The sequence below is a fragment of the Aptenodytes patagonicus genome, chromosome 23, assembly GCF_965638725.1.
Source record: "Aptenodytes patagonicus chromosome 23, bAptPat1.pri.cur, whole genome shotgun sequence".
In the NCBI taxonomy this organism is placed as follows: domain Eukaryota; kingdom Metazoa; phylum Chordata; class Aves; order Sphenisciformes; family Spheniscidae; genus Aptenodytes; species Aptenodytes patagonicus.
Window position 1 is genome coordinate 4145203 of NC_134971.1, and position 26818 is coordinate 4172020.

Here is a 26818-nt window from a genome sequence, read left to right on the forward strand (position 1 = left end):
AAGAGCAAAAACTGGCCCATCTCACTTGCACAGCTTCCCCCGGTTTTCAAATGCAAGAAAAGCATGCTTTAAATAATTTGAAGAGGCTTTTTTATTACACAGAAAAAGCCTCCCTGTGATTTCAGATGTCAAGTAGTCTTTCTCAATTCCTAGCACTAATTTATGGATTAAACGTTTAACCCTTGACTTCAATATGGATTGAGAGTTCCTTGTTACTGAGAGCTGACAGGACTGCCCCACTGAGCACCCCCACATCCCTGCACTCACGGCTCCACTGGACCATTTCTAAGCGCCCCTCAGAACCTCTTGACTCAGTTTTGGTGCAGGACTGACTCACCGCACACAGACTGTCTGCTAGGCTTTCACCTTGCATCTTGTTAGTCTAAGAAGTTATCACACCCTTCTCTTTGCTCCAGATAACCTCTCTTGGCTCTTCAACTCATTAGTCACTGTTGGTTTGCAATTTGCTACTTCACAGGCACGTGACAAACATATACGCGTATATAAAATGTTAGACAGCACCAAGACAGAATGTCTTAGGAGATCCCCACCTCTTCTAAAACACACAGCAGTGAGCTGGTGTGCATACCTCCTGAGAGGCTGTATGCACCATGTAATGAGATTGGGGATACGTATTTTGCAATTAAGAATTGCCCCTCTATCGGAATATAAACAAAACAGAGCATCACAGAACCCCTCGCACTAGCAATTCCAGAGCATGGATATCCTCCTCTTTTATTGAAGAAGGAAGAGACTACAGTTCCTTAATTCTGATGCAAAGTCCCAAGTAGTCACTTTATGAAAGGCAGCCACCAACACAGGGCCCTTGTGGATTTATTACAGCACCATGGTTACAGATTGCTGACCAGTGACTTCTATCTCAGAACCCTACAAACAGACATGATTCAGCAGTCTAACTACATCATTGCTAACGTAGTAAGTAGTGGACACCGATTTTATTTTTTCCACTAAGACCTACGCTGTTCAGCTTCTCATTCAATAACTATTCTCACATAGAAATGAAGGGAAACATGTGGCTGAAATATCTTAGGACCCTTTTAAAATAAGTTCTCCTTTCACATTTCAAAAAGCTATTCAAAAGGGCAATTTCCAAAATCAACTCAAACCACAAGATCTGTAGCAGAGAGCAATTGTGTCTTGCCTTCTTCCCTTTCTATTTCCTTCCTGGTTTTCCTTCTCTTCCTCATTCTTTTTTTAAAATCCTGTCCTCCAAATCTAACAACCTCATTTCTGAAAGGAAACGGAGAGCCAAGGGGAAGCTGTGGCATCTGACAGACTGCAAACACCACTACTGCAAACCACTCTCTGATGCCACAACTGCTATTCCTTGTCAGAAGAGACAAGAGGCCACTTCAAACACAAGAAAAACAAACTTTTAAAATAAACCCACATCAGTGGCATTAATCTGGGAATGGGTTTGACCTGCTATTTACAACAATTCCTTAAATCTCACTTAAGCTAAGGAATACAGAGGGTCTGCTTACACTCTTCAGGGGACTGACTCTAGTGACCCCAAATCTAGCACCAACCTGAGCTGCTGCAACACCAATCTCCAGCCAGTACCATTTGGAAGGGCCAGCCCAGGCCCCCGGGCAGCAGGGCTGTTGCTAGTGCAGCACCACACCTGAGCTCATCACATCCCACAGCAGTCACTGATAGCTTGAGCGTATCTGTATGACGTGTTCTTGCATGGTGAAGACCAGCTCTAACCTCATACTGAAAAGCGGGTGTGAGAGCAGAACCAGGTGTAACCCTCCTCACCGTTTCTGAAACTTTTATGACTTCTCGTAATACCAGGGTTCCAAGAAACATATTTAATGAGGAAGGAAAAGGTCACAACATATGTTTAAATGCAGATCTGTAATCCAACTGACCTGGCTTTTGTACACAGCCCTTCCAATGACATGCTGCCTGGCCTTGGATAAGTCCTTCACCTTCCTCTGCTTTCATTTCTGGACAGCGGTCATGCAATCCTTTCCCATTGCACACGGTAACTGTAAGGAACTGGAGGTGGACCATGCCATTGGATAATTATTACTAATACTGCTGTATTGCTGTTATTCAATATGCCAGCCCAAGCGAAGGCCAAACATCTATCAACCCTTCACTTTTATTTGTCAGTGGCAAACTATGTGCTTAATCCTTTGCAGGAGACAGATAACAGACTGGGTCAGAATCCAGGCTTCTCTAACGTACCTTTTCCAATAGTGACAAGTATTAGCGGCTTTGGACGATCAAGAGCTGTCCTTCCCACTGGTTTTTCCCTGGTCTGGAATTGCTGCACTTCGTCCTAAACCTTGAAACATTAAGGCTAAACTCAGTTCTAAAGTTATTACAATGAATTGCCATAATTCTATGTATGGTTATTAAAAACATAGGTATCCAATCTGTTCTAGACTTGCAAACTTCCCATTAACTTCTAAAAGCAATTAGGTTCATTTTTTAATTAAATACTGGTGGAAAAGAATTGCTTTTTAAAACATTCTCAATTTGTCACCATTTAATTTCACTGCATGTCTCCTTGTGTTCACTTTGTGAAACTATGAGTATTTCTCAGTCTACCTCCTCATTCTTTCTTCTCTTTTCATTGTAACGTCAATTTGTTTTTCCTTTCTAATGGGAATGGTTCCAGTATATCAATTTCAGGTATCGCCGTGCTTGGGACCATTTTTGCCGGCACCTTTTTGAGCCGCTCTTCCTCTCCTCAGATTTGGTAGTCCAGGTAGTACTGTCTTTGGTCCCAAAAATATAGACAGTGCTCATACGAATTTCACATCAGCATTATGCAGGGGTTTACCCACTCCACGTTTATAATAGGATCAAGCCCTAAAACGTTCATAAAAGCTTCCATTCACGGCTTGAGCTTTATATCTGTACTGGGTCTAGGAACAACAGGCAACAAGGTCTAGTTGCCTATCAAGAATTCAATGAGGAGAAAACAAAAGAAAAAAAATATAAATCTGTCTTTACCGACCATTTGCCTGACTGGTTATGGCTTTTTTGGACACTGAGAACTGCATGTGTAAAAAATGGCCCATTCACAAAAATATTCTTACACTACAATTGTTAGACATGACATTTACACATCACTGTTAATTATAAATGACTTGATCCTGACATTTCGTTAATACATTATGAAAGCCATAATGAAACCCTATGAGCTGTGTGTCACACCTGTAACGAAGACAAGCTTAGAGAAATCAGTGTCTTGTCATCAGGCCCTGGCAAAGGGTGGAAGGAAAAGTGGCAGCAGGGTGACTCACGCTTGAAGCGGACTTATCCTCAATGACCCAAGAGGGGCAAGGGAGAACCCTGCACCACAACATTTGCTCCTCTGTGGCATGACGCGGTAGTTTGGCTACCTGAACGTGGGAACCTACAAGAACGTAGATGGAAAACAGAAATCAAGGACTCGGTATTAGCTGTATCTACACTGCTCTTAAACAGTACTCTTAGAAGGGGGCTTGAGTGTGGTGGGCTTTTTTCTTAGAAAAGAAAAAGTGGTTGCACACGGAGAGGTGGCTGACAGGAGCCAGGCAGTGGCTCCAGCAGGTATCCTGCAGCCACTGGTAAGGCCCCCACCTGCGGGCCGACAGCTCTTTCCCCATCGGTGAGTGACTTCACCCTTAGCAGCAGTAACAGCTCCCTCCTGCTTTTAAGAAAATAATTGCTTGGAATATTTCTAGCCAGTGGTACTTCATTTGCAGTACACCTCAGACAATCTTGGATCACCTAACTGGAGAGGACGTTGTCTTCTATGAATTTGAGAAGGAAGCAGGGAGAGGTGGTGGTAAGGAGGAGCCGCTGCATATAACACGGAATGCAGACTTTCAACCACTTTCCATATCTGCCCCAGAAACCTGATTCTTGAACTTATTTAACCAAAAAACAGGGCCATGACATTGCACAAAGAGGCTAATTTCACCCTATTGCACGTAAAAAAAATTTTGCTCAGGGAGAATACATTTTATATTTTGAATATATAAATCTAAATATATGCAACTGGGACTGCCTGGAGCATCAGTGGAGTCAGGGCAACTAGAAGTTTTGACTTGTTTAAAAAAGAAAGAAAAAAAAAAGGTTTTTTTTTTCTCCCAGATAAAACATTTTGGATCTTCCTCTGCTATGGGAAATTTCCAAACGTCAGATTTCCTTTCCGTTCCAGTTTAGACTGGAAGCTTTTATCGCAAGGTTAAATCCTGGTAGCCCAACACCACACACATAGGAGTCTGTCTCTGACTGAAGTCTGAATGGATATAAAACTTATCTCAAAAACTCATGCTGGAAATGTTGAACTTCACCTGGTTTCATATCTAAGCCACCAAGCTATGAAAATGGAAAAGTACGAATGAGAAGGAAAAAGTTAGTCAGAGAGAGATGTGTGTTCAGATCTCTGCTCCGGCCTCAGACTGTTCATTTCCAATAGAAGAGTTCCAAATATTGAGCTGGTCTACACCAGCCAATTCTTTTATTTTCCAGTTACACGATGCATTGTAATCAATATCTACATCTAATTGAAAGGACATCTTTTTCCCTTATAGGTTACACTTTTTCACACACAAAAAGAACTTCCTTCTTCAGTAATTTACAATTTCAAAAGGAGAGAGTAGCTGCATTTCTGCGGTCTGGGCTTTGAATCTGTGTAATGAAATTGTCTTATTTTTAACTGTCTGAGCAGCTTTCAAGCAGAAGTGTGTTAGAATTGATATTAATTTGTGCAGTACCCTATCATCATCATAATTTAGCTCACAAGGTTGCTTTGCTTGGAATTCCAGTTATGACATGAATTCTATACATTTTATACAGATTTATAAATGGCATCAATAGAACACTTGGGGCCTTATTCATTAAACAATGAGTCATTCTGGCATTCCATTCTATTTCATCCCAGTTCTTACAAAACTTTTATGTACAAATTTGACTGTACTTAATGCATCTGATTTAGCAGCACAAGTGTTGCAGCATGGTTTCAGCTGGGTGTGGAAATAGATGAAAAGCATTGTTTAAAAAGAAAAAAAAAATCCCTCTAACGGTGAGTGTCAGCCTCCTTTCCAAAGGAACAGCATTCAGGTCCCAGGAAACAGCCCTTGCCTCAGCTTTCTCACCATCACAGGTCGGCCCTCTCCAAGGAGAGCTGTGAGGCAGCACAACAGAAGGGTCAGAAGCGCTTATGGGGTCGCAAGCAATCAGGAACCGATTTTGTGGATAAGCAGAGTTCCTCCTTCTTCAGGACTGTCAGGCTGCTGTCTTTCACAAGTATCATAGCCGTGTGAAAACACCGAAGCAAAAGAAAATTTGCAGTGGTGCACTACTGCAAGTATTTTCTTGCTGTCCAGCAAACCAGAAAAAAAAAATATTTCTGAATACAACACTTCAGTAGTTATTCTTGACAGATAATTCCAGGGGTATGCTACAAGAGGCTTAAAGGCTTCCCTTAGTATGCAGTTTACGATTGTGGCACCAGCAAACTAATGATGGTACAGGACCACACACATGAATTTTTCAAAATAATTTCCCTAATGACCTAGAGCTTCCAGATGGACTGGTTATATTTTGTGTGTGTGTGTCTGTTTTAAATGAGAGTTGAGTTGAAAATAAAGAGATGAAGCCAAAATAAGACCTGTCACCTATCTTTCAGGAATGCATCTGTATTACAAATAGTGGCTAGCAGTATGCCCACGCAGCAAAATATAGGACCATTGTTTGGTAAATTCTAGCTTAATCTAGGCAGAGCACATAAAAATAGCAGTGAAGTCATGATGGCATGGGTTTTAGCACGCTCTAGCAACTAGAGTACAAGGTCTTCAGGGACACGCTGGTTACTAGCCAGTGGGAATCTGTTTGAACTGTTCTCATTACTTCATTCAATCCAGTTAATCCAGGTAAACTGGCATATGCTACAAACTGCTCTCCATTTTATACTTTGGACACCTTGGCACATATGACTATTTTACCTTCTCTTTGTCCTTTCAACCTTCTTCCTGGACATACGGCTGTGATTTCTGTGATTTCTGTAAAGCTCGCTGGAGCAGAATAGTCTCGGAAGTCACTGCTCCTCTATCAAATCTGATTGGGATTAGAAAATACTCTCAGAAATTGTTGGGAAGAAAGAAGGCACAGATACACAAATGTACATAAGGCAAACGAGCATGCTAGCTGTCTTTTCATCGGAAACCATTCCAAGACCTCATCATTCCTCGGATGCTTGCAGCTTTCTTCATTACGTATATAAGCATCAGTGCCTATTTTTGGTCTTTATCCTTAATAAGTCACAGTAAATTTGGAATCCGTTTCACTACATATTCTTGTACATTAGGACACCATCTACCAAGCAAACACCACGCCAAGAAAAGCACAATACTATCCGCACCCATTGTCCATAAGGGAGAACAGGGATGCGTGCTTAAGTGAAGTGGACCATTTCATTAATTCTCTCACCATGATATTTCTAGTACTTCACTTTATGTTATAGACTTAAAGGGACAAAACCAAGATCAAAGTTTACGTTTCATTATCGTAGGACAAACAATTTTCTGGGAGGTAGATTGTTTCTTTTTCATTTTACATTCCATTGGAAATGTTCTCTGAAAAACAGTTGCTATCTCTCCAACTATTCACAGGCTTAACTGAATAAAAACTGGGAATGGAACAGTAATGGAAAACAAGGAAAACGGGACACTTTTGTCCGTTCATTGCCCAAGCTGAGAGAAATAAAACTGGCAATTAAAGGAACTGTTCAGGGCGAGCCACCTTCCTTTTGCCTCCTCCTCTTTTAATCCACAGCTCGTGAGTTGTTCCTTTACTCATTGCAAAAGGTCCATAATTGTAACACTGCCATATTCTCCTGGAAATCTCTTTAAATGGCATATGATAGAAGCCATATGATGGAAGCTTAATTACATAGAGGGCATATGGAAGGCATATGACATAAGGACATATGGAAGGCCTATGATAGAAGGGCATCCGAGGACATATGATGGAAGTCTAATTAATTGACAATACATTCCTCTCATCAGGGGGAGAGCTGGAATGCTATTTTGTTCAGAAGAAAAATATGCACATTGAATTATGTTTATTGTCAGCTTCAATGTACCACTGACCATTCTCCTTTTTAATTATTATTCCTTGTTCTTTGGAGCAAGACAGATCATTTGATTTACATATCATATGATTAACATACTTAACATAAAGTTAAGTCTGATAGCCACAAATGTGTGCATTAGTATAAATAACCGCTATTTTTGAACCTTATGAAGTTCCCTCATACCTGTGCAAAGCAGATCTAAACCGCTACCACCAAAGAAGAAAAGAGACTGTTCTTATTTGGGAGTTACTACCACCCATTTGTAAAGCTATTCCTAGAGAAGTACCAAACAGGTAAAAAAAAAATCAACCCTTATGGAACAGCTCTACATTGGATGTGAGTCGATGCAGCTTGTGGATTTACAGCTGAAAATTTGCACTTCCATCTGCAAAAAGATTTAGGGGGGGCAGAAGTAAGGTACTGCCTAAAATGTGCCCAAAAGATTCCTCTTTTTTAACTACCTGCATGTGTTTAATGCATGTGCCTTCAGGAAAAACAGAAGCAGCGTTCTGTTAGCCCTGATACTTGCCTTGTCCTAAGGAATTGCAGAGTTATAAACCATGGTAGTGATATCTATAACCTCTTTGAAAACATGATGAAATAAAATCCCACTAATCCACTCTTTGAATAACTAATAATTGAGCACCGGGTAACACTCGAGAAACCAACAGCTTCTCTTTGCATTCAGTAAACAAGGATTTGCAGATATTAAAATTTTTAAGTGCCATTTTACCAGAAAAGCATTTTTCTGGGTTATTTAGATACCTTGAAATACTGTTATCATTTTCACACTTTTAGATCAGCCTAAGAAAATGAACCCTGTGCCTACCCTGTACTTTTGTTCGCTAACTTAGAAAGTTTACCCACTAGCAAGCAGTCTCTTATTTCTGGGAACTCAAAAACTCTTGCTGGAATTAGTCATATATATAGTCAAAAGACGCAACATAGCTCATGTTCTGGGCCCTGATCAAGCATTAGGGCCACCATCTTCATCCAGGCTGCCAGGGGACCTGAACCCTGAACACTGCCAACATGAAGATCTCGACTCTTGTGTTCAAACTTTACTAGATAAATGCCAGAGTGTCAGAGGGTTTTTTAGGCCTCAAATAGTTAGGCAAATAAAACTGTAGATTTCAGTAGCAGCTAGGTATATTAGGTATATTCCCTGCATTTTAGACATGTAAGATGCATTAGAAACGTGGTCTTTCGCCCAGGACTGCAGGCTCACCGTGTGCCCATTCTCCGTACAGCTCCTCTACAAAATTTGGGGTGGCTCCACAGCTCCTCAATCCAAACTGCTGTGAGGGAGAAGCAAACCACCTCTGTTGGATGTGTCCAGAAGCATCAGCCTTTGAAACAGCTAATTTAACTGTACAAGCCTAGAAAAAAAACACCCTTAAGAATCACCGTTTTAGCTGACTGTAATCACTAATGGATATTCCCTAAGAACGGCTCTCCTGAGGACTGTGTAGATTTAGGTACTTTCACAAAAACGCTTACAGGCTTTATCTGGAAGCATATCAGCACCAGCCTCCTACTATTCCTGAGAGACAATCAGTGTGCCAGGTCTCACACTGCTACAGGGCACAGCCTTGCTTAACTCCTAGCGTAGAACTAACTGAACCAGTCAAAGGCTAATGGAAAGGGAAGCCTGCTTACACATCTCAATAACAGTTACAATACAGGATGTTTTTCATGTTACCTTTGGAGACTTCTGATTGCTGACCGCGGAGGCAATAACACTGATATGTTGCCATGGTGCTTTTTAGGAATGTTACACATTGCGCTGCTCGAATGCTAACAAAGGAAGACAAGTATTACTAGTCCACTGAATTTGCTAAATACTCAATAATATAGCACCAATAGGTAAAAAATGCTGAGAGAATGAACATTTCTGAAGTTCTAGAGAGGCAGAAGAAAATACAAGGTTTTCCAGCTCATCTTACCTGCTCTTTCCTGTTCCATGTGTCCAGAGCAAACATTGCTGAGGAATTATGGTCGCTCATCACGCCGTTCTGTGCAAGACCCAAGGAAAGCTAGGAGGTTGTACAGTTATCTCCCTTGGTGTAATTCTAAACTATACAACCTACTACCTCAACCTGGATGCATGCAGTCAAAAATGCTGAAAGCTACCCACCACTTCACAGCCAACATAATGTCAGGGTTTCTAGTTAAAAAAAGTCCTCAGAATTCTCAGTGCACTAATTTAGAAGTAATAAATGCTTTGCTGGTGAAAAGACACCAAACCAAACGCAGCTCCCCACACTGCATGTGTTAATAGGTAAGACACAACAAGCCATGGTTATTACTGCTGGATATAGACAAGATCACGGTCACTTTTCACACAAGAAGGAATTTTGTCCCTGGCCAAAAAAATACTTCTCCCCCATCCACAGCAGATGCATCTGGGCTACAGAACATATACATATATTTTTTAAAGCACTTAAAAAAGGCTTAGGATTAAATTTGTCCTAACATGTCTCTTCCTTTTTGAACACACATAACGTTGACCTTGGAACATGCACCTTGGCTCCTGAATGTTTAAAGGATGATTGCAGAAGTGGGATTAGGAGAAGAACTGCAAAAAGGGTAGAAAGTTTTAAGTAAATTTTACCCTTGCATCAATCCCTTGTTAAGATTAACGATTTTAGAAACACAACGCTGAGCCTCCCTCTCAGCAGTCAGAATAAGACGGTGTTCCCTTAACAAGGAACACATTACATTTTTAACTTGTATTAGTTCACAGTCAAACAACCAGGATGTTATCATTGTGACTCATTCCCATTACCCACCAAGGTATTACTTAAAGCAGTATGCTGCCTATTTATTATGGCTTACAAACAGGGATTAGCATCTTAAAATATGCTAGTGCAGACAGTGGAACTGAATCAGTCCTGAGATCCTGCCTCTCTGGCGAATGCATTCTCAGGCACAGCAGCTCTGTGCTGGAAGGGGATTACAAGGGAATCAAACCCTACGAACGAATGCTGAGCTGTGCTGAATAGATGGCATCTTGGTTGTTTCTATTTTCTTAGGATAAAGTAGCATTGCTGATCATGAAAAAGCCAGTGCCCTACCTTTACATTCAAAGCCTGACTCGAAATAAAGGAGGAAGGTGAGAAATAATACCACTCTTCAGAATTCAGCTTGCAACAGCAGAAGAATATTTGAAAAAAACAATCCTTCTGCAAGGTTTAAATGCACATGATGTTGATAGTATCAGTGGAATTTCTAATGACTCCATATTTGGTAAAGTTTACTTTGACCTGATAGGCTCTGTGGAAATACAACATATTATTTTAGTTAACAGCACAGTACAGTAGCCTAACAGTAGAGTCACTGTTAACCATTTTATTAGTTAGAACAGTGATCCAACCACAAATCTGGATAAGGAAACCATGGCTCTCTGGCCCTGTGCTCTGACCAGGAGCTTTATTGCTGTCTGAAAGCATCCTGAAACCATCCCAATTCCTTGATGCAACAACATCTTTTTTGTGCACTGAACATCTGTCCTGACATGAAATCCAATGATGTAACTAACGTAGCTCCATGGAAGCCAATGAACCTGTGTGCTCATTTAGGGTGACAGAAGATCTCAAATCCCACCCGATTTCTACGTGACATAGGAGACGTAACTCCCCTTCAGACTTTCGAAAACGTCCTATTTCATACTCTGCAGCTATAAATGAAACCATTTCAGTATCACATAGCTAGGCTACTCATTTTTTCTACAACTTATCTTTGCAAGTATTTTCCTGTATCTCAATCTCATCATAAATGTTAGATATTACATAATTCAAAACATTTAAAAATTATTATCTATATCTAATCAGTTTAATTAAAGAAAGTACTGTTAACATCACCATTGCATTGAGACTAACGCAGGCACACCTTGCAGACCAGGTAGTCGTGAGCAGAGCTGAGCAAAAAACTCTCCAATAATTTGCTCTAAAATAGAAGGCGGAGAAAAAGTGTTTTGTTTCCTTTGTATCCTTAACTCAGTAAAGGTCCTTTCATAGATGTATTACAATAGAAACTTCCTTATGAAAAAATTCCTCACTCTCAACTCGCACCTAAATAACCTACATTTTTCTCAGGTTGGCAAATGCCACTGGGGCTGTTTTGTTCATGACTCGCCACCTCTCCTTGCCGCTCTTCCATCGCAACTTCAACTTCCTCTTCATCACCACATTTACAAATCCTTGAGCTGTCAGCTCCGTGCTGGCACTTATTCAAAGAGCATTCTCGCTCCCTCCCCCGTCGCTATATTGAGCCGGGAAGCTGTGCCCCGCTTGGCACACGTGCTTCCGCTGCAAGTACCAAGACCTGCTCCAAGGTGCCATGGCAGTGTCCAAGCACGAACTGCCGGGAGAAGGTCCTCACTGAGAAAACATTCTCATCCAAGTTCCCACATATGCCAACGCCTCTCTGCGCAAATGTGATAGTAATAAGCAAGTCTTTATGTGGACCCGTATGCAACCTATGCTCGCTTTACAGAGCAATACAAAGAGACCTTAAGATAAAGTATCTTCTAAACACTAAAGCAGTTTCTGTCCCACGGTCTGATACCTAACTCACGCTCTGTTCAATTTTTAGACACCTCGCAGCCTGCTGCACAGATTATCCTGGCAGGTTTTCCCCCTTTATGAAAGCTGGGCTTCAGAATTACAGGTATTTTGTTCCCACCGCTTTAAACTCAGATGAAGCTTGGACAGATGAAAGTATATTTGTATCCCAGAGGAACTGTAATTTTGAGCAGAAAAAAGTGTCACGCATCTAGTCATTCCATCAATTAGAATATCTGCTGCTATTACTGACATGAAGTATTGAGTTTAGGAATCAAATATTAAACCAGAAGTCATCTAATCACCATTACTTCTGCACCTTCACAACATCTATCAATGCCTGGCTCTTTGGTAACTACCTATGTACTACGAACATTCTTCTGGGAAGAGAGCAAGAGAGATTCACAGCACTAGTGTCTATTAAGACACTTTCTTTTGGTGGCATGAATCTCCATGTTTGTTTTCTGATGACTGTCGTCAATTATGTCTTTACCCAATTAGCACAATCATACGTAATTATGCAATTAGGGTAAATATGTAATCTAATGACAATGTTCAATTACGATACGTATCGATGTCATAAAAGTTCCTATTAAATATTATGGTAGGGAGAACATGTAGAGCTGTGTGTTCCTGTGTAAGTTCATGTGCCCCAGCGCCTATTGTTCGTGAACCCTTTTAGGCCTCTTGCTTCTTCAGAATCACAGAAATGATTTCACACTTCTGTGGACAAAAGGAAATCTCTGTCCCAGCCCAGCTAGTTTTATTTTAAAGCAACAGTGTAATCAAAAACTTGTGTCCTTTTACTTAGCGTAACCCTCTGATTTCTGAAAGACAGTAGCTGAAGTAAACATGAAAAAGACTGCTGTCTTATCGCAGAGAAGACATAATTCACGTTCAGTGAATACTTCTTTTCAAATGGAGAGGAAATGTCATTGTAGCAGTTCTTCCCAGACAGATCAAGGGTTTCCATCTCTGAAGTTAACGACAGCCCATGCCACTGACCTCAGAAGACATTAGATCAAGGTGCAAGCTTTAGTCTGGACTAGGAAGTTACGCAGAAGCATCACTCATTTTACTGCTTGTTCCCTTCATGGACTTCAGGTAAGAGAATTCAGAAACCTGCTTCCCCCTACTCTACACTACATGAACCCAAATTTTATATTTAATTTCCCCAAGAATGAGGAGAGAATTCAAATCCAGAACTGATTTTTGAGGAGTGAATGGCTGGAATATTCCATTCTTTTAAAACATGCTTCAATGCAAAGCAGCAATTTAGCCATGATCCACAGAAAAGCAGGGTTTCAGAGGGCAGAATATTCCCAAGTAATGACACAGAAAACAGTGCCTCATGTATTAATCCCCTGCAGCTATACCACACTTTGTGTGCGTTTACAGACCACTCTTATTGACTTTACAGATATGAACAAGACAGTAAGGATACCAGCAATGGAAATTCAGTACAGATGTGTTCAAGAAAGCTGAATTCTATTTTGTTATTATCAGCAGCAAAATCATCAGCTGAGATTTGGCTCTGAATCTTTATGGATGTGAATGATGTAGAAGAAGGAAGAACCCACCTTCACTTTCAGATCCCAGGCAGGCTACTGCAGAGCTAGCCAAGGAGGGGGTGGAAAGCAGAAAATACTCATGAAGCAAACATATTTCCTTAAGTCATTGAGAAAAAAATAAATACCGAAACCCACAAATGATATTGTTCCAGTTTGAGGTCTGAAATCTTGTTTGCTAAATTTCAGCCTGGAGTGATCTTTTTTACAGCTGACTTTCATAAACCTCAGACAGAAGAGATTTTACAATGGAAATGCTGACATGATTCCTACTGGCCATCTCACCCATTCAGCTTTACTTGATGAAACTTTGTTATTAGAACTTGGTTGTGATGAGGAACCTCAAGAGGTTCAAAGGTCTACTCTAGCTCAGAGAGCTCTCCTAGAAGTCTGGCAGACACACTAAACAAGGCTGGAACTTCAAGAGTCTGCAAAATAAGGAAAGAAGTCTCATCTGGGCTCAGCTGAAATCCAGAGCAAGTAAATATTTTGAAAGCTATCCAAAATTTTTCAACACATTACAAAAATGGTCTCTGCCTCAACTTTTAGCAAGAGTTACAGCAATCTGAAGATTTACTCAATATTACATTTCAATGCTTTCTAGGGGAAGGGTAGCCATGTTCTCACTCCTGAACCATACATAGCTTTTTGTCAGCAGCTGGAGTGCAGCATCAGCTCTGGGTTAGACAACAGATGACACAGACGCCCTGTGCAGGGTCTAAGGGTGGATCAGGGATGCTGGTGGGCAAGGTGGCACAAGCTAGCAAGGACTGCAAGGCTGAGGACTCTAAATGACCCCAAAACCTAGGGTTTTTTGCTTAGCCTGGGCCTGCTCTGTGATTGAGCAGTACCCTGTGCTTTTGGTGTGAAGCTCAGTGAGCCCAGCTTGAATGTTCTTGTTGGAGGTTCTGCACGCCATGATAAGGACCCAGAGCCAAGGCTGGTTTCACATGCACACTGAAAAGTAAAGGAACTCATAGGTGATTGCCGGGAAGCTGTACCAAAACTTGGTGCCACTTCCAGGGTGGCACGGTGAGGCTGTATTTCACCGTGATACTGCACACCTACAACCAAAGGCTCCGCAGTCCAGCTGGAGCACGTCTCCTCTCTTCCTTCGGATCGCTGTGGCTAATGCTACTTATGTAATGCTCCTAAGTTACGGAGACTTCCTGGCTCACGGGCAGGTGTCTGTCTTAGTCTTGGATTCCTCCCCTAAGAACATCCTCTCCTTATTTTCTCCCTTACGGATTAAAAGCAAATAAACAAAGAGGAAAAAAAGAATCAGATTACTGAAATAGTTATTTGTCTGCCTTTTAAGAGTTTAACCAGATTTGATTATCTGAATAAGAGTATTTGGATATGGTTCAAATTCCAGGGTACACAATTACATTCTGCTTATCATGAATCCCATTTGCCACTGCATATGGTTATTCTAATTACCCAAATGCTATTGTGTGCTCCTCTGCTGACAAGGGCTCGCTGTGCTCCACACCAGACAAGACTGGGAAAAGGGGGAGCACACAAATGTGATAATTTTCATTCCCCAGTGGAGACCGCGCAACATGCTTGTCTGCGAGGGACCTTCCAGGTGCTTTCAGTGAAAGATGTCAGTAACAGAAATAAGAAATGGTCTTGTTATTTTCAGGGAGAAAGACATGATTTACCAAATCTGGAAAAAGAGGAGTTTGCTTTGGAAAAGCTTTGATTTGCTTCTTCAGACAAGAACTACTGCTTCTGGTTTAAAGTGTAACTCTGGCCAAATGAAACACAATTGTAGTAAAGCCTCCCCAGATGCAGATATAGCCACGCAGTTCCACAGAAGGCATTTTTTTTTCCTCTTGGGAGGTACTAAAGCAATGACTCTGCCTATTGCTAGAGAAAGGGACTGCATTAATTAAGGTAGCAATTTTTGGAGAGGATATTGGGACTTTTTCACGTCCCCAAGGCCTTCCTGGTACTTCCTCTGTGCAGGTGCTCTGGTTTGTTTCCAGCTACAGTAACTGCCTTCTATTTCTTTAAGTTCCCCTGCAACATCAAACTGGGTGAAGTATTCAGTACTTCCCGCCCTTAGCAATTTTGCAGCGCGTCTGTGCACTGTTCCGCAGTCGCTGTGCCTCAGTGACAGATGAAGAGATCTCGGTGCACTCTGTATGGCACTTGGATCAAAGCTGCTGCATAAACGTAAGCTCCTTATCAACAAAGTGAGGAAAAAACCTCATAAGAAATGTACAGGTAGAAGCTCCACAGACTCCAATTAGTTTCTTCCATCCTAAAGGGAAGACACATTTCAAGGTTCTTCACATCATTTTGTCAGACTCCAGTTTCACTCTAAAACTTAATGAAGTGCAGTGAAATACAACCAACAGAAAAGAAATACAAATTAACGCTGAAAACACAATACAGTTCTTTTCAAAAGGCTGAGCTGAAAAACAAAGGGGCGGGGGAGAATATTGGAGGTGACAGTTAAAAAGAGCAGGGGGTAGTTTAACAAGAAACAAACTAAAACAAATTTTAAAATTTAGCGAAACGTAAGAGGAGAAGGAGGGGAGGGGAAAGGCACACGAGCTAGTGGCAGGAAGGCAGAAGTTGGAGCCTGGCCATCCCAAGTACTAACTTTGGCTCAGAGAGTGCAGCCTTAGCAACGTCAAGCAAACAGGTACAGTGAGAGAGCACTTCAATACAAAGACCCAAATTACATGTAGCATTGTGGCGGAAACCATGGCTACGCGATGCTCAGAGAAGCTATGCTGGTGTTGCTGACAGAAGCGCTGACTCTACCTGTGCCCACGTTGGCATCCTCTCTGCAGCCACGCTGCTGCACCTCTTGCTGCAGAAGACAACAGCGTTCAAGAGGCTTCCTTGGGCATGTTTACCCTGTCCCATAAAGCAGAGGCCACAGCGTCTCCAAGCTCACGTCAGGATGAGCTGATGCATGCCCACGCAGTGGCACAGCTATCCTTTTTCTTTGCCAAGCACCAGAAAACCAGAAGCAACCAGAAAACATGCTTAGCCTCAGAACATAATATGATGGTTCTCCTCACAGCAGCACAGGGCCTGCATCTTAGCCCCATTTCTGATGGCACATTTCTAAAGTTTGCTTTCTAAGCATCCAACCATGTTTAGATCAAGTCTCTCACCAAAAGGAAAAAAAAAAATGTTGGATATTGATTAGCAGGTCCCAACATAGTCAGTGAGAAACTACACTAAAATATTTTACAAAAAAATCTGTTTCCTCTTTCCTCTTCTTTGAATCAAAAATTGATTTTTTAATCCAAAAATATGCTTTCAAACCCAACTGTGGCATCTCATTTTGCGACACATCTGCCCAATTCCCCTGCCATGCGCTTTTGGCACTCTCAAAGCAATGTCACCTGAAGTGCCAGCTTCTAGAAACATCCATGACAAATTCCAGGCTTTTCTCAGCATATTCTGCCAGAAGCCTGATGTCTCCAAATGGCTTTACAGAGAAGAGACTACCATGCAGAAATATGTATTATATTGGGAACTGGGTTTGACCTGCTCATTTCTCTTTGGAGGTTAGACTAAACAAGCCAATACTTCCTTTATAGCCATAAACAGCAATCTAATGCAGAGAACATTCACAGCATTTAAAACAAAAACAAAAAACAACACAGAATATTAACAGCCCCTCTGGGAAAAACAATTTTTACTGTCACAACTAGATGCAATCTCATCTTGCTTCTATCACAGCCCATGATGATACCCTACTCATTCCACTATGGATGAAACAGCGTCCACCAGCAAAGCCAAAGTGGAGGCAGGAACCAGTGCCACGTCCCAAAGGAGATCTTGACTCAAGGTCCATATTCTGGGTAGTATCCCACAGCTAGAATCATAGAATCGTTTAGGTTGGAAAAGACCTTTAAGATCATCAAGTCCAACCGTTAACCCAGCACTGCCAAGTCCACCACTAAACCATGGCCCTAAGCACCACATCTACACATCTTCTAAATACCCCCAGGGATGGTGACTCCACCACTTCCCTGGGCAGCCTGTTCCAATGCTTGGCAACTCTTTCAGTGAAGAAATTTTCCCTAATATCCAATCTAAACCTCCCCTGGCGCAACTTGAGGCCATTTCCTCTCGTCCTATTGCTTGTTACTTGGGAGAAGAGACCGACCCCCACCTCGCTACAACCTCCTGTCAGGGAGTTGTAGAGAGCGATGAGGTCTCCCCTCAGCCTCCTTTTCTCCAGGCTAAACAACCCCAGTTCCCTCAGCTGCTTCTCATAACACTCGTGCTCTAGACCCTTCACCAGCTTCGTTGCCCTTCTCTGGACACGCTCCAGCACCTCGACGTCCTTCTTGTAGTGAGGGGCCCAAAACTGAACACAGTATTCGAGGTGCGGCCTCACCAGTGCCGAGTACAGGGGCACGATCACTTCCCTACTCCTGCTGGCCATGCTATTTCTGATACAGGCCAGGATGCCATTGGCCTTCTTGGCCGCCTGGGCACACTGCCGGCTCATGTTCAGCCGGCTGTCGACCAACACCCCCAGGTCCTTCTCTGCTGGGCAGCTTTCCAGCCACTCTTCCCCAAGCCTGTAGCGCTGCATGGGGTTGTTGTGGCCGAAGTGCAGGACCCAGGACTTGGCCTTGTTGAACCTCATACAGTTGGCCTGGGCCCATCGATCCAGCCTGTCCAGGTCCCTCTGCAGAGCCTTCCTACCCTCCAGCAGATCAACACTCCCACCCAACCTGGTGTCGCCTGCAAACTTACTGAGGGTGCACTCAATCCCCTCATCCAGATCATCAATAAAGATATTGAACAGAGCTGGCCCCAGTACTGAGCCCTGGGGAACACCACTTGTGACCGGCCACCAACTGGATTTAACTCCATTGCCCACCACTCTTTGGGCCCAGCCATCCAGCCAGTTTTTTACCCAGCGAAGAGTATGCCCGTCCAAGCCACGAGCAGCCAGTTTCTCCAGGAGAATGCTGTGGGAAACGGTGTCAAAGGCTTTACTAAAGTCTAGGTAGACACATCCAGAGTCTTTCCCCCATCCAGTAAGTGGGTCACCTTGTCATAGGAGGAGATCAGCCTAGTCAACTGGGCTTCAATGTGGCCTTGCAGCACCCTCGCCTGAAAGAGATTTATCCTTCCCCCTCCTCAGTCACCTCTTACTGTCTGTTTTTTGAAGAGCCAAAACATTACTTGTGGACACGTGCCAAGGGCCTTTCACATTTATGTAACTGAGACCAGAACGGTGATGCCCAGCGTTCGTTCTGTGCTGTGGCAAAGGTAAGCGCACACCTGAAAAACAGCTGCGTTGCACTACAGAGACAGCCCAGCAGCAAAAGTTCTTCTGGAAACCGTGCATCTGCTGCAGGGCAGCTTTTATACCTTAATTTCCTATACATGCGGGAGGGGAATATTGACCACCGGTTCCCATACCCAAATGCACGGTCACATAGAATGCCAAACTCTGCGTTTTGTTTTCTTTTTTAAAAGCTAGTTTCAAATCACAGGGAGAAAGAAGAGTAGTTAGACCGAAATTTTATTAGCAGAAGCCTTCTTTGACACCGTTTTATGCTTCTATAGTAAACAGAAAACACATAGAAAACCTTGGAAATTCAGCAAGGAAGAAAAAAAACTTTTTTGGACTGCAGCAGCATGCGTCAAACCAGCCAAGTTCAAAAACAGAGAAATTTAAAAGTGGAAATGCAGACCAAATCTTTGGTAGAATTAACACTGAAAGCTGCTGGAAAGAAACAGTCAGACTTTATTTTGAGTTTACAGTCTAATTATTTTCATATAGAATCTGAATATTGGGGGTTTAAAAAATGACTTCTTAAAAAATAATTGTTCCACTTTCACAATTAAAAATGTTAGTTTTACGCAGCAGGCTTTATGCTGCCTGCTTACATGGTGGGGTTTTTTCCTGCTCTACCAGTTTTCTGGAGTTTACAGCATGATTATTTTCCCTTAAAAACTATTTTAAAAGACATAAATACCATGAAATTGGAAGGATTTGGATTCTACAATAAACTAACTTTTGAGAGAGAATAGGAGTTGGAGGGCCGATACCCTCCGCTGTTACAGAGCTGCAAGCCTGCAGTATATCCAGTGATTCAAAGTTACTTGATATAAAGGCAAACAGAAGTATCTAATGCTCTCGCAAACAAATTGCCGCCACTAAGCAAAGAAAGAACGGATCCACATTACTTTATAAATGAAACAATTTTATCTGCTTCTCGACAACCTCAGAACTAAACAACCTAAGAACACTCCCCACCATGTCCCGTAGCCAGACCTATGCATAACGTGTCTGAGATTTAATTTCTTCAGTCTGATGTCAAATAACTCCCCCGTCCCATTTCACTCAGGCACAAATGAGTTGCTGCTTTGCATGAGTGTATTTTAACACTAACCAAAGCTGAAAACTGATATGATAGCTGCAGAACAAGATTTGCAGCTCTAATTTTGTATTTCTTAAAACAAAAGAAGGGAGGAGGGAAGAAGGCATTAGACGAAAGATACAAACAGCAAAGTTGAACATTGTCAGTTTAAATGGATAAACGCAACACTTTGTGCACTTGCCAGACAGACACATACCTATAGATACAAGCTTGTGTGGAATATGACCACAAGTTCGGATCTACGGGTTTGTGGCAACAGGCAGGGATCTCTTCTGTAATTTGCTAGGCTTGGGTTTTGATTTTGTTTTTAACGAGAAAAACCATTTCTGCAGAAGAAATTTCAGAGCTGTTAGTAAGTAGCAGCCTTCCTTCTCCTCAGCACCTTAAAACCCCTCCTTTGGAGGATGGGGGGGGGAGAGTTGCTTATTGACTTTGCTACAACATTAGCTCTGTTGCTACAGTTCCCTTCACTCCCGCGTAACCCTTCGAAAAAAATCAGCAAAATAAAACGAATTTTAAAATAAACAAAATAAAGTAGATCTGTGTTTCTTTCTCGTAAGTACTTTGCTGGACAGAATTACTGATGATTACACAGTACTGAAGAATTAACAGCCAACGTCGGTGGTGTATCGCTAACACTGCAGCAAATTATCAAACAGCAAAGTTTTTGTATGTAGACAGAGTCGCAATACACAAGCATACCCCCACCCTGCAAAAAGTTGTCCTGTTTCCATTCTGGCAGCCTGGTTAAAACAGACAGAAGAAACAACTGCGTAAGAGTTGTTTTAACTTTCACAGAAATCATTGCTGGTCTGGGGTTCTATTTTAATTCTATTTTTAAAGAAAAAAGATCCTTTCACTCTGCTAAACAATCTAGAATTTTCCCCTAACTGTCCGAAATTTCCCTCTGCTGTCTCACTGCATTTCTTCCTAGAATGACAGAGACAAATATAAAACTTCTTTAGGATTTTTCTAATAAGTCTTGAAAAACAGTCGTGGAGCAAAGCTTTGTCACGGCAAGCAAGAAGCGTCCCCTCCTTCCCCCGAAGTTTCCAAGTTTTCTTTCCTGCGTAACTAACGTTTCCCATTAACGAAATTTTATTGGGTGGGCAACTGGTGGGGAATTAGGCTGAAAAGCAGTCTGCCTGTAAGCTCCACATAGAACTGGTGAACAAAATCAGTGAGATTAATTGGTGCTTAAAGTGTCACAAAATTTTCACTTTCTACCTTTTCTCTTTCTCCAGAAGATCAACTATATTAATGCAAGCTAATATTATTCTCTATAAAATGAAACAGTCAACACGTGGAAAACAATTTTGCCATTTGGATGCTTTTAGAAAGTTCCCCCACTTCTTGTGTAGCTTCTTAAAATAAATCACTTCAACCTTTCCAGCCTGGTAAGTATGCAATTAAAACACAATTTTCCTTTATTGGAATTACCGCTTGGGCTGGGTTACAAGAAACTCCTGTTCCATCCAGCAATAGAGATGTTAAACTTTCGCCATCTGTCCGACGGTTATCTAAATTGATCATCTAAATTTAGATTCCTACGCTTATACTCCAATACCTACCTTAGAAGTCTCCAGCTTTTCCAAAGCTTTCAGCACCCAAAATTCATACCAAGAACAGGAGCTGCAGGGGTTCAGCATCTTTGACAAGTCAGGACAACTTTTATGTTGGATCCTAAATGCAATTTAGGAGCCCCCAGAACTCAGAAAGCTCTAGCCCTGCAACAATCGTGCAGCAGTCAAGGCAATGGGTCAGGGAGCACGTGGTCCTGCAGACAGAACAGAGTCACATCACGCACAAATACACGTATTGTGCACTTCCTTGGAACCGAACTGCAAACGGAATATAACAAATGTTACCCTACCAAAAATAACCCAAGCCCTCCAACTACAAAGCTCATTTATTTCAGGGAACCTAAGATTAAAATTCAAATTGTCTTTTGACCCTTCTAATGGGGCCTAATAGGCACATTATTAGGAGTCAGTAACATTGCTGCTGCGTGTACCAGTGTTTCTTACAGTGGCAAGGAATTTTTCTGTCAGACTTTTACATGTCACTCTCATGCTATAATGCAATGCTGCATGAGAGAGTTTTTTCTCTATGAGCGTATTTACTTTTGGCCCTAATATTCTTTACATTAACATATGTATATGAAGGTGAGCTAATTTGCATGTTTCTGCTGGCAAAGAAATACTTTATTTTTTCATATGAGAGAGGAAAAAAGTAATGATCTCACTGAAGCACACATACTATGCGGAGGTTAAATTTGTACTAGATTTTCCTAGTTCTAAAACTTTTACTTCCCCTTAATAGCTCACAATCTCATTTTCTAACCACTGGGATGGTTCAAGTCCTTGAAGGAAACCAAGACGTAACGTTTGGGTGGCCTGTACATACCTCCTTGTGGTATAGGACATGTGTCCTCAATTCTGACTGGTCTGAATGGAAGTTGCAGGCACCCAACCCAATTCAGCAACTGCTCTTTATTACTGAATTATCACAGCTTTTCTCAGAGGCAGAACTGAGCCAGACCTTCTAAGAGCCCATCACATGCTTGTAAGGGCAGCTGTTAGGTGTTGACCCACGCAGAAAATACGCGCTTTATTTAGTCGCCTAAACGAGGGCTGATCTCTGCTGCGGTTCTGGCCAACCACCTCCTTCTCCCTTGCTACCTGATTGGCTTTTACAAAACAAAAGGGAAGAACGAGTCTTAGGATCCATCGCCATAGCTTCAGTTGTTAAAAAAGGAAAGGGAGAAAAAGAGAAAGCAGCAACAGCTATCTCCAGAAAAGCACCTATGTACGCCAAATAAATCACTCAAGCAGGTCCCCACTATAAATCTGATCGACCGCTTCTGCGTTCCTGTGAGCCCCGGAGAAAGGCAGCTCGGTGGCACAGAGATTTCATTTAGTGGCACCTATATGCTGTAAATTACAAGTATCCAGGAACCAACCTACTCCTTTTCATACATTTTGGAAAACAAACTCATGGACAATTCTTGAGACGGTGAACTGATAAAGGCAGCAGCAAATGAACACAGTTTTGTTTTTCGAAAGATATGGATTTTTTTTTCTGAATGAGCACTGCTTTTTCAAAGATGAATTTCGCTTAGAGCAAATATATTCAGGGAGATTGAATGAGAGCCATAGATTATACAAGACCTGGGTTTTGAAACATTTCCCTACAATGATTAATGATACAGCTATTGCACCTTTTGAAAACCTGATGAACATATACACAGTGGCAGAAAATCCATGATAGGCAAACAAATCAATCATCTTCACACCGTAGTTGTCTCGAATGGTAAGATTACAAATAAAAAGTTTCAACCTGTACATTATTATTATTATTATTATTATTTATATTAAGGATTGTGATATCCTTATACTAAGGATACTTTGCTTCACTACTAATTATTATAACATGTCAATGATCAAGGGATCAACAAGGCTTTGGTACTAGAACCTGGGACAGCCAAAAAAGTAATACACTTTCTTTAGTATTAACCCAGCATAAGACTGGCATTTTATAGATTTATAGCCAAAGGAATATAGAAGGAAACATGCAGAAATAAAGTCTCTGACGACATAACATTGGTTTTGGTCTGTGGGTGGTATTCTTGCAAACCACAAAGCATAAATGCCCTGTCCCAGGAAAATCGATCATTATGGAATGCATTGTGTGCCTGAGTAAAAAGCTGTTTGCAGCCATTTCATACTTCTGCCACGAAAATAAGACAAATAAGAAACACGACTGCTAAATAATTCCTATTCTTTTCCCCCACCCCTTCCCCCCAATTTTAACCCAAATCTATTTAGGCCTATAAATATATATATATATATATATGTATTTTTACATATACACACACACACTCTCTACCTTAGGTTTAAAGACCTGTATCAATAGATTTCTGTACTTCAAATAATTTTAAGAAATTATAAGGAAAAGGAAGATACTGACTGAAGAATGTATGAGAAACCAAATTACCTCAGTAGCAGCATTTTACAAGATTTCTTATCGAATGTGCGCTGCCATATTGCTAGGCCCAACTCTTCAAGGAACGTATTCTGGAAGACAAAATATTTATGGATATTTTCATGGCATATTTTCAAGAAATGGATTCTACCTTTATATATCCAGAGGCTACAGCTTTAGAAGCAAAAGGAACAGACAAGGTCCTAAGAGAGAAATTACTCCCCCCTCCTGATATCCCAGTTTTTAAATTGTTTTTTGGCAGATTATTTTCCATGTTACACCTTGGATCAATCCACTCCTGCCCTCCCCCACACAATGAGTTAAATCTGTGGAAATAAAACATTTCTTGTAACGCAAACATTTAAGAAGTTTGCCAATTCTATTACCACCAAAGCGATTAAGAAAAATAAAGCAACGTGGTGGTTGCAACAGCAAATGCATTCCCTGCTAGTTAGTAACACGCATCAACTCCTTAAACTGATTAGTTATCATATACAGACCCTTATCCAATTAAAGTTTGATAAAACAGAATCAAATAGGAGGATCGTTACCTGCTTTTGAGAAGGTTCACCAAGCAAGCATTTTAAGCTTTTTGACTCTTTTAACACTGATACAAGGAATAATTATTTCTCTCTGCCGATGCGATTGTTAAAAGAAGAGAAACCCCGGATTGTGGTGGCTTCGTGGATGCTATTCTTTTTGCACCACAGCAGGATTCTTGGCTGCCAGTCCAAGCTGCTTTCACTTGCCAAGTTTTAAGATGCCGGTTTTGCCTTTCATTTTATTGTTCCTTTCGCAACGTTAAAGACCGACTTAAAAAACCATGCACAGCTGCTATCGGGGAGGGGGGGGAATTATTTGAATTTTGCACAAGAATGGAGATGAGGAAGGAGCGCGCCGTGATGTAACCACAACGACACCCACAGAAATATTTCCAATATTGGGGAGGACGGACTCACGCTCAGAATCCTGGCGCTTTCCTACAACACAGTTGGGATCTAGTGTAAGAGAAGGGAATAATAAAAACGTCCAGACCTACGATCAACCATAGTCACGTTAGAGGTGGAGGTTGATACTTCGCCCCCCCACCACCTATTTCTTAAATCCACTTTCTGCGGCTTAAGACTATTCTTTCTCATTGAGGATTTCTTCCGGGGGTGCAGGGAAGCAGAGGTTGGGGAGCAGCCTAACAAAAGGATTCCCCCCGCACACGGACTCCTACCCCACCCTTTCGCCGCTTCCCTCTGATAGGAGTTCACCCATGCCCAAACATCACGGCCTTTCTTTTGACGCAATGCCACCGTGAAGAGACTCAGCATCACGGCGCAAAAGCTTCCATCAAAATTCAGTACGGGGCTGCGAATTCTTTCATCAAACACATTCATTTATCGTAAGCGACTGATTTTATTTTTTTCCTTACAGAGATTGTGGGAAAGGAAGGTGGGAATAGATTTTTAAAAATCCCCAACTTCTCTGTATATGAGTTGATTTATTTTATTTTACTTGATGTAGCAACAAAACTATTGGGACCGGTACCAAGGCTCAAATGCATTTACATGAACAAACAGTAACAAAAAGTTGTTCGTGACCCTTCTCAGACCTTAACTAGCTATTAAAAGCGTTACGGTGGCTTATGCTCAATATACATTATGAAGTATAGAATGATATAACTCTTCCAGCAGACACACACAGAGTCAGTCTGAACAACTACTTGATACAGATGTTGGGGGGACGTATACTTCATATCTGTGTAAAGAAAAATCCCACTCAGACACGGTTCCTCGAGCGACCCATGCAGACAGACCTACGCGCATACGAAATGCACGCAGCGTAGTCAGAATGGCTGGAGACGACTATTTTTCACAGAACATAGGTGACTGTTTATACAGCCTGCAAGCCAGAAAATGGAAGCTGTTTCAAACATACAATAATCGAGGGTGAAAACAGCTCTGACACCAGCTGTTATATGTGCAGAGGTTTACGGCTGACTTTACAGCAGAACTAACTGCAACTAGCAGAAGATGAATACACCCCCGTATTTCATATTTTAAGAGAAAAAGAGACAGACTGCAGACAACTTAAAGTTTCTATGAAAACCAACAGTCTTAAACAAAAGCAGTGTGAATTAATAAGGGGTAAAGAAAAACAGAAGCTTTGTTCTAAAGTGGAAGCATAAGATGTGAAATTTCAAAATCAGATGGCTCGGTCTGCGATTTCTTTCATTTAAATGAATTGATCTGTTGCTAAACTGCTGCTCTTGTGCCAAGAAACTTTTAACTCTTTCGGCTCAAAACTCCCCATGTTTTGCTATTTTCTCTCTCCTCCCAAGCATACTACGATTAAATCAGAAAGCAGAAATTGAAAACGAAGTGGGAAATAAAAAAAACAAGCGCATAAAAAGAACGGGGGAATTAAACCCACAAGCACATGCAGAACACAAAAGAGCCACGATATGGAGCGTATCGGTGCTTCGTTAGAATTTCTGCTGTATAAACAACGTGATTCTTGTTCTTACAATGTTGCTAAAACTTGGAAAGGAGACAGAAAGGCCTTCAACCTTCACAATTCCACGTACAGCAAGAACTCCGGGGCAAACCCAACAGAAACAGGGCTAGCAGCAAGAAAAACAACAGAATCCCTGACCTAATTCATTGCAAACATTCACTTACCGAGAATGCCTTAAGCATTTCCAATAGAACCCCCTTTCCTACACATGTTCACCTATGTGAAAAAGAACAAAAAAGCAAACTGAAAAGCTCTCAAAAACAACCCAAAAGATAGCTGCTTAGGTAAATTTGGGTGAGAGTTCCTAGTGCTTTTCCATTTTGTTTTGGATTTGTTTTGCCCACTTAAAAAAAAAATGAATTAAAAAAATTGAAAGTAGACATGTTGTAATTAGAGATAATTCCAGGGCAAAAATATTTATGTGTAGAACAAAAAAAAAAAAAAAAAGATATTTATATATCTATATATCTCCCACTTTCCAGTTCTGCTGCAGTTCCCCCTAAACTGCTGCTGCTTGCTCCAATCTGCTGCCTGCTTAACAACGGAATGACAGGCAACATCTGTTTGTATAGAAGCCAAGATCAAGCCTTCAAAATTTTTTTGGCTCAGTTTCTTTTTTTCTTTCCCCCCCACCCCCTCCCCCCGGAAAGCTTTAAAAAAATAGAAGTAAAAGAAAAAGTAAAAGCGCACAGCAAGATTTTGAAAGCGACT

The 26818-nt window shown here is 41.4% G+C and overlaps 2 long non-coding RNA genes across 2 annotated transcripts; both read right to left on the reverse strand.

Moving 5' to 3' along the window:
- Nucleotides 1-2217: 2217 nt before the first annotated feature.
- Nucleotides 2218-8367, reverse strand: LOC143170362 (uncharacterized). The gene is made up of 4 exons (XR_012997039.1): nucleotides 8334-8367; nucleotides 5976-6087; nucleotides 3285-3397; nucleotides 2218-2317 (listed from the first exon to the last, which is right to left on the reverse strand). It is a non-coding gene; the product is annotated as an uncharacterized LOC143170362 (long non-coding RNA).
- Nucleotides 8368-8839: 472 nt separating this feature from the next.
- Nucleotides 8840-23668, reverse strand: LOC143170364 (uncharacterized). The gene is made up of 3 exons (XR_012997041.1): nucleotides 23615-23668; nucleotides 21190-21395; nucleotides 8840-8902 (listed from the first exon to the last, which is right to left on the reverse strand). It is a non-coding gene; the product is annotated as an uncharacterized LOC143170364 (long non-coding RNA).
- Between the last annotated feature and the right edge of the window lie 3150 nt (nucleotides 23669-26818).